Source organism: Phocoena sinus, chromosome 11, assembly GCF_008692025.1.
Source record: "Phocoena sinus isolate mPhoSin1 chromosome 11, mPhoSin1.pri, whole genome shotgun sequence".
Lineage (NCBI taxonomy): Eukaryota > Metazoa > Chordata > Mammalia > Artiodactyla > Phocoenidae > Phocoena > Phocoena sinus.
The window spans coordinates 75,314,422-75,329,336 of NC_045773.1; the positions used below are offsets into that span (position 1 = coordinate 75,314,422).

Consider the following 14,915-nt stretch of genomic DNA (forward strand, 5'->3'; position numbering starts at 1 on the left):
ATAGCCCTTAAGCCCAGTTCACTCGTCCTGACGGAGATTCTGTAGGTTACCCATTCTCCAATAAATTATTTTTCAGCCTAAACTTGTCCAAATTGGATTCTGTTGCCTGCAACTGAGAATCCTGTTATACAACATGTTCCATCTCATTCAATCCCCCATAACAGCCCTGTAGAATAGGGTTAACCTCAGTTTACAGAGGGGAAAACAGAGAATCTTAGCAGTCACTAAGCCTAATAAATGGGAAAGCTGAGATGTTTTCTTTTTCCGATTTCATGGACTCCCTATCTTCCAGTGAACTTGGAGTAATACTTTATTTGATTTTTTTGCCTCTGGCATTCTACCCCAAACGCAACAGTTATTCTTTCTCATTGCTCTAGGCACTTAGGTCTTATCTCTCAGTGTGAACTTTCAGCTGCTGGGACCCTATCTAATACTTATGTTATATCACAGCTAGCTCTTTTCTCTTTCCCCTCTTCTTACTTATCATTTTTATACAACTAAAATCTAATTCAAATGAAAATATTATAGATAACATTTCGGTGTGTACCTCTTAAAGTCAGCACGCAGCCTATGGAAATCCATGGAAGGAAGGAAGGAGGGGGATATTGTTGCCAGGTACCCCATCTCCATCTTGCCTGCTGGTGGGGTGCAGAGAGCATCATTCCTCCTTTTGCAGCTGTGGTCTCCTGCCAGCTACGCCCACCCCTTCATGCATACCTGCCGCAGCCTCTCTGAGTCACTCAAATCTTCTTGCCTCCAAAGAAACTCAAAACTTTCCCTACAAACTCTTCATGAGCTCATCTCCTTTAACCTCCCCTTGCTGTCAGCTCTGGGGCAATCGGACCAAGGCTGTCCTAAGCCTCATAGCGGTGTAGCAAACAAGATCTGCCCAGCCTGGCGTTCCAAGTGGAGTTGGCAGCAGCTGTTAATTGCCTAACATGAAGCCTGTGTTCCAGCTTCAGTGTTACCAGTCACAAGCCACTGGGACCCCCCTCCCCGACTGCCCACCTTGCAGCAAATGAGGTCTTTGATCATGTGGCAGCTACATTAGGCTCCATCTCTCCTACCTCCTCCATTTTCCTTCTTCTCTCTTACCTCTAGGGAGATTTGGGGGATTCACGCTCCTCGAACTTCAACAGCCTCACAGCGTCCTTTGGGGCTTAGGATTCTCTCTCTGGAATCTTCCCTACTAGTGAGCAAGAGGTGGGCACTACAAATGAGACCAGAGAAAGGAAGTATGGAATGGAGACAGAGAAAGTTGCAGTCTTTGAAATCACTGCCTGTCATGCAGATGTTGTTATGGACTGAAGGTCTGTGCCCCTCAAAACTTATGTCTTAAAGCCCTGACTCCCACTGTGATGGTATTTAGAGGTGGGGCTTTGAGGAGGTAATTAGGTTCAGATGAGGTCAAGATAGTGGGGTCCCCATGATGGAATTAATGACCTTGGAAGGAGAGGAAGAAAGACCAGATTCCCTCTCCCCCCTGCATATGAGGACACAGTGAGAAGCCAGGAAGAGGGTCCTCACCAAGACCCCAATCTCCCAACACCTTGATTTGGCACCCTCCCAACCTCCAGAACTGTGAGAAACGAGTGTCTGTTTAAGCTGCTCAGTCTATGGTATTTTGTTACAGCAGCTCAAGCAGACAGGCAGATGTTATCCCACTGTGGCCATTGATTCATTCTTCATAGAAACACTAAAAAGAGGAGTGGAAAATAAGCAACTAATGTTTCCCAAGTTTCCTGTCTGTGCTATACTCTATGCCAGATGACTTAAGTTTTTCCCTTAATTTTCACACCACCACCACAGTATCATCTCTTTTGTTTCAGTTTTAGAAATAAGAAAATTGAGCCGATAAGAGAACAAGTAATCAAAGTGATAAAGGCAATATCTACCAGAACTACGATTTGAACTCAGAACTTGTTTAAATTTAGTTTTTTAGTGAAGTGTAGTTGATTGACAATTTGTGTTAATTTCTGCTGTACAGCAAAGTGACTCATTTATAAACATATATACATTCTTTCTTATATTCTTTTCCATTATGGTTTACCCCAGGATATTGAAAATAATTCCCTGTGCTCTGCAGTAGGACTCTGTTGTTTATCTGTCGTATATGTAATAGTTTGCATCTACTAACCCCAACCTCCCACTCCATTCCTCCCCCACCCCCCTCCCCCTTCGTAAGCACACGTCTGTTCTCTATGTCTGTATGTTTCTGCTTCATAGATATGTTCATTTGTGCCATATTTTAGATTCCACATGTAAGTGATATCATATGGTATTTGTCTTTCTGACTTACTTCACTTAGTATGATAATCTCTAGTTGCATCCATGTTGCTGCAAATGGCATTATTTCATTCTTTTTTATGGCTAAGTAGTATTCCATTGTATATATGTACGACATCTTTTTTATTGAACTCAGAACTTTTGATCCCGAAATTTCTACCACAGTAAAATGAAAACTTTTGAACAAGACCTCCCTTCTTAGACCACACACAGCATAATAAAATGCAGATAAACAAAGATTTTGTCTTTTAAAGTCCAGACTGTTTTTGCTTTGGGGTATTTTGAGAACTATAGCTGCTGGTTGCTTCTTCCTTAAACCGGGTTATTTCATGCAATAACTCATAAAAATTATTTCCTTAGCTTACAAGTCTAGAGATTGAGGCACAGACATATCTCATTCATCTTAATATATCTCACAGTGACACCACGAGCAAAATGCAACAGGAAAATAACATTAAGCCCCAGCTGGCCTTAAAATGTGGAGGAAAATGAAGGTAGCGCAGTCTTCACACTGTCTGGCCTGTCTTTGAGGCAAATTTTTAATGGACTATAAATGAAAAGCCTACAGCCAGAAAACACTGGGAATTCTAGAGTTCTGCCTCCAAAATTCCAAGTGTTATCCCTACTTGCATAAACCAGGGATTTTTAAAACTACCGCAACAACCCAATATTATGCACTGAATCAACTGCAAAGATCTGCGAAGCAGAGAGAAGGAAGCCTTCCTTTTTACTCTAAAAAAAAAATTTTTTTTTATACAGCAGGTTCTTATTAGTTATCCATTTTATACATATTAGTGTATATATGTCAATCCCAATCTCCCAATTCATCACATCCCTTTTAACTTTTTTCTTCTTTTTTTCTTTTCAATTGAGCGTGTGCTGCCCAGATCTCAGGGTTCGAGGAATATGGAAGATGGTTCTGCTAAACAAACAACCAGAAATATTAATGCTGATTCACTCCAGATCTAGAAAAGCAACAAAGGAATCTTTTACTCCTGGTGATGAAATTCAAAGAGAGAGATTGAAAGAGACAGAGAAGTATTCCACCTTTGGAATCACAGTGTTGTTTCTTCCCCCCTTCATCTGTTACATCTTTCTTCCCCACCATCCTTCCTTTCGTATGATAGATACTCAGCAAATTATAGTGAAAACTGCTTTGCCACCATACCTGGAAATTTGGGGGTATAAACTGTACCCACTAGGTGGGTTTGAGGTCAGCTGATGGGCAAATATTCTTCTTCTAAGTCCTCAGTACTACGCCAAGTGCTAGAGAAAATAGAGTTGTTTACAAACTGGTCCTTATGCTGAAAGGGTGTATATACTTTTATGGAAAAAGATAATCACAAATGAAACAAGAGTGAGCGAATTAAAATATTAAATTATTACACTTTCTGGCATATACTACAAGTGCTGTAAGTCTTCACAAGGAAGGGGAATTGATTTGAAGGCTGTGGGTAGGCAGAATCAGGTTTGCGAAACTCCTTAGCATCAACCTGCCCCTTCCGCAAGGCCAGCTCCGAGCCTGGAGGCTTCCCTGCCAGGCCAGTTGGCACCTTGCTTTGGTATTAACCATAAAGGCTTCAGACATTCATCCCTTACTAGCTTCCAGTTCAAATAAACAGACATGTATTAATAAACGACGTGCAAAGTGCTTCCTGTCTTTTGAGGACACAGTGATCACTAAGAAACCAGCATTCTTCGACACTCACCTTCAGTCTTTGGATGTGGGCTGCTGCAGAAAAAAGGCGTGTGGCCTCGGGCAAAGCAACTCTCTTTAGCCAAGGTAAATATTGCAAAGCGCTGACAGCTAAGGGCATCCGCACATAGCACTCCCAGCAGGTAGAGGAATAAGCCCTTCAAGTGCTGATGGGGAAGCTAGGCAGGGCATCACTGCATACACTAGTCTTTCCTTTATACCATTTAAATCCACTACTTTAAGTTCTGGAAACATCTCCTCTAGAATCCCAGGGTGGGTTGTGAGGGGTGAGGAGATTCTTTTGAGGGAAACTTAAAAGAGGAAGGTTAGCCCTGGGCACTACCGCTGGTTTCAGGGTCAAAACCAACGGTCATTATTTCCTTCCTCTTCAACCATTGTAGATTCTTCTACCTCCTGGCCAGCACTTCCGGGGTCTTGGTGGCTTACTTCGTGGCATCACCCATGTCCTCATCCCTGAGGAATCTCAGCCCTGGTCATCCTGCCTTTATCAGACTGTGGCTGCTGCACTCTTTATCATCAAACAAGGGAATTTTGAGAGGCGCCCAGGTGACTTCCTTGTGTCTCCATTGTATAACAGAAACCATACTTGGTCCTGATAATCAGGGTTAATTACCCCTGTTGGACTGTGACGTGAGCTCACAAATACAGCTATCTACCCTTGAATCAAGCCGAGGTTTTTGCCTCAACCATCAGCTGGTTGTTAGGATCCTCCATATGGTCATAGGTGTGAGTTGAGGGAGAGGTTCTGTTGCAACGGTGATCCTATCTGGGCTACTTGCTCGGAAATCTTGCTTGTCCAGAAATCTTGACTATTTTTATTGCTCAGAAAAAATCTCTATTTTCTATAGCACTGGCCCTGCTCAGGCTTCCATCCTATGCGTGCTGCTTCTATCTTGCAATGGATGGTTGTTGGACCTGTCCAACTCTGTGACTAGGTGGATCCAAAAGAACTCTGCCCATGATGGACACTTTTGACTCCATGATCATTGGTGTCTCCTGATCAGTCATTCCATCACTTCCATGGCTCAGTAGCACGCCAGAGGCTGTTTTTTAAAAGGTATAAAATTATTTGTTAGAACTGGTATGGTTTTGCTCTAGAATCCTATGGTCTGTGTTGTGATTCTTCTTTGGTACTTAGTATAACTTCTGTGAGGAGTCTTTTCCCACCACTGGGGATACTTCTAATCTACTAGGTCATAAGGTCAAATAATGCATAGCAGCGTTGACCTGCTTCAGGGCTCTTTCCTGCCCCAGCCCCCAATCAGAATTAGTGAACTTCCATGTCACTAGGTATATCAGCTGGAGCAATATTCCAAGGTGTGGAATGTGCAGCTTCTAGAACAGCAAGAGGCCCACCAGGTGGTGAGCATCCTTCTTTGTGCCAGGAGGCACAAGATGAAATAATTTGCCCTGTTCTGATATACCCCCAAATAACCGGACACCTAAAATTTTTTCTAATATGGGGCCCCAAAAATTTTCAGGGTTTTTTCTATCCTCTGAAGTGTATGGGATTCCAGTGAACTAGCCATTACTTTTTTCATCTGGTCCAATTAGCATGATTCCATCCATATAGTGGACCAGTGGATGTTCTATGGAATGTCCAGCCAGTCCAGATCTCTGAAAGTTAACACAGCCTTAGAGCCAGACTATAAATTTATATAGTTGTCCAAGTAAATTTATGGTATTCCAGATATGTTTTTCTGATAGAGATACAAAAGAATGGATTGTCCAGATCAAGGACCACATTTCATGAATCTGAGGCTATGCTTACCTGATCTAAAAGAATACTCTCAGGAATCAGCTGCAATTAGCACCAGTCCTTGCTTGAGCTTGTGGTATCTACAAGCATCCCACAGGAGCCATCTGGTTTTTTTCAGGCTCATACTGGTGAATGTAATGGAGATAGGATGGGAAAGAATTTCAAGGATGACACTCATTTCTTTTGTTCTCCAAAGATGTAGTATTCTTTTTCACTTACTACCCTGCTAGAGGAGCAGGGTGCAACTTCAGAGGCTTCCTTCCACCCAGTCTTCCCCATTACAATAGCTCTTACTGCCCAGGCCAAGGAACCAATGTCAAGATTGTGCCTATTAGCAAATATGTCTTCTTCAATTATACACCAGGGACTGGAAGAATGACTCCTGGCTGAGTCCACGCAGCTAGTGGACATTGCACTTAGCAAGAGCTACCCAATTTCACTATCCTTAGAGTTACATTTCCCATATTTCCCAAACATGGCACTTTGGAGAACATTCTCTCCCACAAGAATAATTTTCCAGTTTACCTCCAGTCTACGTGTTCGCAAGTGCACAGCTGTCTCGTGCCAGGCACTGTCTGGTGGGTGGAGGTCCCCATTGCCAACTGAGGGGCAAGCGACCCAGCTCCAAAATCTCATCCTAGCATCTGGTTTCTCAAACCACTCCTGGCACCAACTGTCATGGGCTGAGTTCCCAGGAAGCAGACGCTGAGACAGAGGGTAGCATGTAGGAAATCTATTCCAGATTGCTCCTGAGCGCGATACCTGTGGAGGAAAAAGGGTTCAGAAGCAGGACTGTGCAGAGGGAGAAGCTGGGTTAGAAGGCAGTTTTGACAAAGCAGCATCCGGCAGCTCAGAATCGGGGATGACCTGGAAGGCTGTGCAGAGCTGGGGCATGGGGCCGGGCATTGTGTCCACATCAACTAGGCGTTAGATACAGGTTGACTCAGGAAGAGGGGCTTCAATTTGAGTAAGTTGACCCTTTTCAAATAATTCTGAAGAGGATGGACAGCTGAGGGCTCTGTGGACAATGCTCCCTGCAGCTGGGGGAAGAGGGTCCTTCAGTGTTACCAAGGGACCTAGGCAACACATTGCAGCATCTATTCCAGCCACCCTCTTCATTGTGTAAGGAGATGGGATAAAAAATCAGGGCTAAGAAGCTTCAGAGGACCAACTTTGAACATCTGGCCCTGGAAGGCCATGTGCCTTCCAAACAGAAAAGGACTGTTTTGTCCAGAAAAATCGTGTGGATTAAATTGAAGAAAGGTTGCTGAGTCAGCAAGGTAAAGGCACTGCATGAAGATTCAGGAGACAAAGATTTTGACCTTTCCTTCCTCAGCTACTAAGTGACCAGGAAAGTCACTCCACTTCTCTGTCCCTCACTTTCCTCATCAGAAAATGAAAAAGGTACCTAGAGGGTAATACAGGAGAAAACCTAAATGACCTTGGGTACGGCGATGACTTTTTAGATACAACACCAAAAGCATGATCCAACAATGAGATACGACCGCACGCTTAATTAGAAGGGTATGAATTCAAACCACTGATGACACCAAATTTTGGTTTGGAGGATGTGGAGCAACAGGAACTCTCATTCATTGCTGGGGGGAAATGCAAAATGGTACAATCACTTTGAAAGACGGTTTGGTGGCTTTTTACAAAACTAAACATATTCCTACTATACAATCCAATAATCATGCTCCTTGGTAATTAAACAAGGTGAAACCAAATAAGAACAGGAATTACTTAGGAGGAAATAGCCTGGAGCCTTGAGAGTGACAGGATGGAGCAGGGGTAATGGGGAAGGGTCCAAATTTAGGTTGGAGGGGCACACAGTAGCTGCATCATATAAGCTTCCAAGGCATATTAAGGACTTTTTTTTTTTTTGCGGTAGGCGGGCCTCTCACTGCTGTGGTCTCTCCCGTTGCGGAGCACAGAGCACAGGCTCCGGACGCGCAGGCTCAGCGGCCACGGGTCACGGGCCCAGCCGCTCCGCGGGAAGATGTGGAAGGGTTTCAAGCAGAGTAAGAGGTGACTGAAGCTACACGAGAAATCTAAGCTATTTTAGGAAATTTGCAATTGCAGTAGTAATTCAGCAACGGAATAGATTATCCACAGAGCTTGGGGGAACATTCTCCCAGAATGAATTGAGTTGACAGTCAAGGAAAATAAATAACTTCACCTGGGAAAGCTGCAGAAGACAGTGCCAGGGGGCTGCAAATTAGGTCAGAGTTGGGGCGGGAAGGGTGGACAAAGCAAAGATTTCAGGCTCTTGTCCCTGAGATTGGAGTCTTCAAAGTGGGAAAGGAAGGGTAGACACTTTGCTCCTTTGGTCACAAGCTGAAAATCTATTCAGAAGGGATATAGGAGCATTTTCCTGTTGTATCTTGGGCTCGCTAAGATGCAGGATAATAGGACAATATTTCAAAAAGGTAGGAATGATTATGACAGCCAGAAGAACTGCTCGCCCAAACATCGGCAGTGACTTTTTTTTTTTTTTTTTTGCGGTACGCGGGCCTCTCACTGTTGTGGCCTCTCCCGGTGCGGAGCACAGGCTCCGGACGCGCAGGCCCAGCGGCCATGGCTCACGGGCCCAGCCGCTCCGCGGCACATGGGATCTTCCCGGACCGGGGCACGAAACCGTGTCCCCTGCATCGGCAGGCGGACTCTCAACCACTGCGCCACCAGGGAAGCCCGGCAGTGACTTTTTCAGAGACTCCTCCATCCACATCCATGGATGATTATTTTTCTGGAGCACAGCCTGTCCCCAAGTTGGGCAACTTGTAAGAAAGAGAAATAGGAAAGGAGATGGTCTTAATTTTCAACAGATTCTCAGAGAACTTTTTCCTTTTTCTATCCAGTCTCCCTAATCTCAAACTAAACTCTGTGACTCCTTTTATGTTATTTCACAATTTCTGCTACCTGAGGACGAATAGCTTCAATGCTGGAGTAGGGAAGCTTGTAAAATCCGTGGTAACTAACAGGTCCATGGTTATCATTTCGAAGTACTTTCTAATTCCATTTGTGCTCAGTAATGACATGAACGTCTATTGACGACATATTAAGTGCCATGCTACTATAAATTTTATGTTTTATACATGTACTTTTTAGAAAAGTTTTAGTGCAAATGTTTATTGAATGAGTGATTGAACAATAATTGGTAGTCACCATTAGGTAACCAGAAACTGACAAACTATATGAATGGATCAGCTAGGGGATGAGTGAAAGAGTTAAAAAAACAAAACAAAACCCTGATTGTGCATGTTTATCAGAGAATAAATCTGGCTGGGAAAAAAAAGGGCAATAATCCTCTAATTAACTGTATTGAGAGATCTCTAAATTGGCTTGAACCCCTGAAAACTCAAGTATATTCTGGCTTGAGCCAGTTACTAATTTATTTGATGGGATTGTCAATGAAAAGTCAAACAGACTAGCAGAGACTCCTGCATAAGCTCAGATCTCATGTAAAAGAGATTGGTTTGAATGCATTTAATGGGAGCTACCAGTTAAGAATCCTTTAACTGAATATGACCAGAGCTAGAAATGCTGAATAAACTATGGAAATCATGACCACAATGCATAGGAAAGGACATGTATATGTATATGAATATTGTTGGAAATTGAAAATTCCATATCTAGTAGTATTTCAGCCTAAGTCTTCCACTCTAATGTGCTATTTGGTATTTAAGATTCTTCATCACTGCCCCTTCTTAACTCCTTTTTTTTCCATTCATTGAACCCAAGGCTAGAAATTAAAGGAGAAAAAGCTGAGAAGCTATAGAATGGTAATGAGATCAAAACATATAGTAATCACCAGCATTTGGGATGTTTATTGTTCTATCAGCCTGGGTCCCTGAGCAAAGACCCTCTGTTGAGGGTCATTTTCTTGCTTTAAAAAAATTAATCCATCTTATCATACATATATAGACCTAGGCAGTATATTGCTTTGGCTTTTGAACCTTATAAAAAGTATACCAAAAAAAAAAAAAAAAAGGGCTTCCCTGGTGGCGCAGTGGTTAAGAATCCACCTGCCAATGCAGGGGACACGGGTTCGAGCCCTGGTCCGGGAAGATCCCACATGCCGCAGAGCAACTAGGCCCATGCACCACAACTACTGAGCCTGTGCTCTAGAGCCCACGAGCATAACTACTGAGCCCGTGTGCCACAACTACTGGATCCCGTGAGCCTAGTGCCCGTGCTCCACAACAAGAGAAGCCACTGCAACAACAAAGAGCAACTCCCGCTCGCAGCAACTAGAGAAAGCCCGCGCACAGCAACGAAGACCCAACGCAGCCAAAAATAAATAAATTATAAAGAAAAAAAAGTATATCATACTGTATATATTCTCCTGGAACTTGCTTTTTTTCAATTATCTATGTTCTTATTTATATCAGTGATTGTTTAATTACTATATAATTTTGTACTGTATAAACATCTCAATATTTTATCCATTCAACTGTCATTGACATTTGAGTTGAGTTCAGGTTTTTTGTAATGTGAATTATGCTACTATAGTCATTCTTGCACAGGTCTACTAGCATACATTTACAAGAATGATGAGAGAAATAAAAATGAAAACAATAAGATACGATTAGGTATAAAATTATTTGAAATGTCAAAAATGAAAAGTTCTATCAAGATCAAAGTTTGGAGTGATGAGCAGCAATTAGGATCTTGTTTACATTGCTGATAGGAGTATAAGTACCAACACCATTTAAAATAACTGCATTACTGTTAAAGCTGAACATTGGCATACGCTGTAGCACATCTCAATAAACGTTGAATGAATACCTGAATGGGTAAGTAATCACTCAGAGAGTTAGTTAAGATTATTTCAACCTCTTTTTCAAGTTTGTCCCTTTTCAGTCTCCTAGTGACTTTTCCATAATCATGGATTTCGATGCCTGGCCCATTTTCCTCTCTGCCTCGTGTCCTGCACCATTTAGGTTACTTCAATTCCCAAATGGATGACCCATCCAACACGCTAGACTTCTCTTTACATGACATCAGTTATGAGGACTGAACACGCTAATAAGTCCAAAGTACCTAGAACAGTGCCTAGCACAGAGTGTTACATAAATGTTCATTATTGTTGTATTTCCTTCAGTGCTCTTCTAGAAAAATATGACAATGGTATATAATTTAGGTGTTCTTGGTTCCTTGGCCAAATATATCTGTATACCCATTTCCATTGTATTTTTATTTGGGGCCAAGATATTGGTTTTCCTAGCATACTTTTCCAGATTTTCCAGTGGAAGTCCCCCAGAGTGAAAGATCAAATGTCCATGAGTTCTGGATCTGCCCAAATCAACCATTATTCAAATAAGTCACACCTCCTTTTCCATTCCTTTGGAGGGATAGTTCCACTCTGATGTTACCTGCTCATGGTCATTACAACACCTAATGAAATCTGGACTTCACCCCTTGGAGCCATGCCTGTACCTCCTTTCGTGAACTTCATCTCCCCTTAGAGTTCTGACTTTATAAATTGTCCAGGTGTATCAGTCATTTCTACATTCTCCCCTTCAATCACACTGCCACCTTGAAACTTACTGAACAATGCTCAGAACAGCTTACTCTGATCTTATTCTTTTCTTCCTCCAACCACCCAAAATTTCTCTACCGGCTTGTATAGCTGTCCCAGTCATCAAAGTTCCTCTATTGAATTTACTATTGATTCCCTTTCTATAGCTTTAAGAGAACTGCTGGAAACTTTCCTCCTTTGTGAGGATCAAACATGTGTTAGGCATTGCTATTTTGGGATTGAAAGCATGTGTAATTGGCTCTGGAGTTTACCAACTAGATTCTCTCTAAGCCAGGAAGGACTTGGAGAACATAGCGAAGATTTAGATGAAGTGGCTTCCATACCGATTATGTGAGCCATCAAGCACAGTCTTTCATTTTTATCTCCACCAGGCAGAGGTCATCAAAACAAGTCAACTTCCAGGGTCTGAGAGAGGACTGTGTCCCAAGCAGCCTGGATATATTGTTTACAGGCTTCTGGGAAAAGATTTGGAATGGGATATGGCGGGGGGGGATGTCTCATAACATTGCCAGGAGACAGCTTGCTCAGTCAGGAACTATAGCATAAACTGGTAAAAAGAGAACAGAAAGAAAGGTGGATGAGTAAGAAGAGTGGAAAACAAGAATCAGATAACAAGGGTTGCAAAGGGGTCACACACTAGACCATGCATGCCTTAGAATTATTAAATTTCAGAACTGAAAGTGACCTTAGGACTTGTCTACCTTAACCAGCTCACTTTACAGTTAAGAAAATTTAGCTCACAGGGGTGAATGGATTTGTCCAAGGTCTTAGAGCTGTCAGCTGGATTGAAAATCCAGTTGTGGGAAATCAAATTCTTTGTTTATGTCAAGAAGTTTACCATAAGATGCAAAAATGCTTCCTATATTGAAAGTTAAAATAGTATGATAATGTACTACGATAAGATCATAATAAAATAAAATTAAATTAACCAAGAGTTAATGTCATTCCCCTGATCGAGATCCCATGATTATTACACGTAGGCTTTAATCATTAGTGGTAGTTTTCTCTGGTACAAGGAATTACAGGTATTTTTTTCCTTCTACTCTTCTGCATTTTCATTATAATCACATATTCCTTTCGCAGACATTAAAAAAATGTTTTACCCATTTGATTTAGAGTTATTGGTCCCCATTGGGTTGTTCAGAAGGGAACAGTAAATTAGATAGTCTAACATCTCATTTTACGATATGGGAAAATTGGCAAATTTCTTTTGGTTGCTATTTTTAGGAAGGTACCATTTTAACATTTTGTTTCACAAAGATTCTCAGATACCTGTTCTGCTCTCCAGTTTCCAAAGCACTAATACACAGCAATCTAGGAGATAGAACAAATTCCCATGGGAAAAAATCCCTCTATATGTCAGTCATGTCAAAAACACAGACCTGGAGGGGAGGGACAAACTGGGAATTTGGCATTAACAGGTACACACTACTGTATGTAAAATAGATAAACAAGGATAGTACGGGAACTATATTCAATATCTTGTAATAACCTATAATGGAAGAGAATCTGAAAAAGAGTTTTTATATGCATATGTATAACTGAATCACTTTGCTATACAACTGAAACTAACACAACATTGTCAATCAACTATACTTCAATTAAAAAAATCTTTTTAAAGACACAAGCCTAGGAGGATTCTAGAAAGATGGTGTGTTCAGTTCCAGACCACCCCAACAGAGCGAGTTACACGAATGTTTTGGTCTCCCAGAGCATATAAAAAAGTTATGTTTATACTATACTGTAGTCTATTAAGTGTACAATAGTACTATGTCTAAACAAAGTACATAGCTTAATTCAAACATACTTTATCGATAAAAAACACTAGCCATCATGTGAGCCTTCAGCAAGTCATAATCTTTTTGCAGTAGTAATATTAGAGATGACTGATCTCAGATCACCATCACAAGTATAATAATAATGAAAGAGTCTGAAATATCGAGAGAATTACCGAAATGTGACACAGAGACATGAAGTGAGCAAATGCTTTTGCAAAAACAACACCAGTAGACTTGCTTGAGGCAGGGTTGCCACCAATGCCCAATTTGTATAAAACACAGTATCTGTGAAGCACAGTAAGAAAACGAGGTGCACCAGTAACAAAACATATATAGTCTGTATAATATAGTATATAATACATAGAATTATATATAATACATTTTTCTAGTTTAATTGTGAATTGACATGTAACAGCTTTCAAGTATGCAGTACAGTATTGTCAACTGTACACACCGTGCTGTACATAACATCTCCAGGACTTACTTATCTTGTAACGAAGTTTGTAACTTCTGGTCACCTTCACCAATTTCTCCCACCATTCACCCCCCGACTCTGGCAACCACCAACCTGTCCTCTGTTTCCATGAGTTCGCTTTTTTTTAGATTCCACATACAAGTGAGATCATATGGTATTGGTCTTCCTCTGTCCGACTTACTTCACTTAGCACGATGCTCTCAAGGGCAACAACCGTCACAAGGCCCTTCCTCTCCCTTCCCTCTACCTGTTGCTAGAATTCCCATTGTCCTTTTGATCCGTCCAGTTGAAGGTGAGCTCTAACCCCAGCTTTCAAGACAGCCATGAAGCCTGTGAATGGAGTCTGTCTCCACACACTGACCCCAGGTTGCCCTCCTTACTCAGGTGTTGTCATGGTGATCCACCCTCTATTCCCTGCTAGAACCTTCCTTCTGTTCTGTGTTACCCGTCAACTCCTCCAGCATCAGGGTTAGACCCTCTTAACTTTCCACAAACCCAAGTACTTCATACATCTTTCCCAGCGGGAAATCTCAGTACACCATTCTGCACCTCTACACTCCAACACGTGAGCATTTCCGTGACAACTTCCTGATAACAGTACTTTTGTTACGCTGAGGCTCGTGTTAACATGTCAGACAAAAAAAGCCGTGATAAGTCACTAGAGACATTTAGGGGCAAATTACTCTGTTCAGCAGAGTAACACTGGATGTCAGACCAGAGCATGGCGGAGGGGGCATGAGGGCAGCAGGACTTAATTTTCTGTTTTCCTCCGTGTTCTTGCCGGAGGAGTGGGGTTGCTCACTCCATGTGGCTCTTGGTTACACCTGCTTGGTAGGGAAGAAAGAGTTGAATCTGGAGGGAGACCTGAATGCATTGCTAACTCACTCTGTGGCCCTGGACCCAGTTCTTAATGCATCTACCTGGGCCTTGGTTTCCTCATCTGCAAAATGGGGAAGTGAATATCTACTCCACGAGACTGTTGTCTAAAGCACCTGGCATATAATAGAGGCTCAGAAAATGGTTACTCACGACCAGCCTCTTTGTTCTAAGACTCCATCCTTGTTGTCCCCTTCTGAAGCACGGGGGAGAAGTGAGCACACGTGATTGGGAGGGCCTTGGACAGGCTGGGTGTGGTGTCCACATTCAGAGAAACACCCTGGGGTGTGGCAAGCCTCTTGCTTTCCTTTCCCCAAACCACTACCCCCACTGGCTTCCTGTAGCTTACACCACTCTGGGGCCATCTCAAAGCTTCCTGCCAGCATCCTCGCCCCTCCCTGAGTCCTCCCAGGGCAAACACGTCGGCACTTGGTGTTCAGAAACAAAGCTTTGAGGCCCATCCAGGTGCAGCCAATGGCCAT

General features: G+C 42.4%; 1 long non-coding RNA gene across 1 annotated transcript; it reads right to left on the reverse strand.

The window, feature by feature from the left end:
- Nucleotides 1-4,277: 4,277 nt before the first annotated feature.
- On the reverse strand, nucleotides 4,278-14,626 carry LOC116762843. The gene is made up of 4 exons (XR_004352351.1): nucleotides 14,587-14,626; nucleotides 6,288-6,524; nucleotides 5,775-5,887; nucleotides 4,278-5,046 (listed from the first exon to the last, which is right to left on the reverse strand). It is a non-coding gene; the product is annotated as an uncharacterized LOC116762843 (long non-coding RNA).
- Nucleotides 14,627-14,915: the final 289 nt, after the last annotated feature.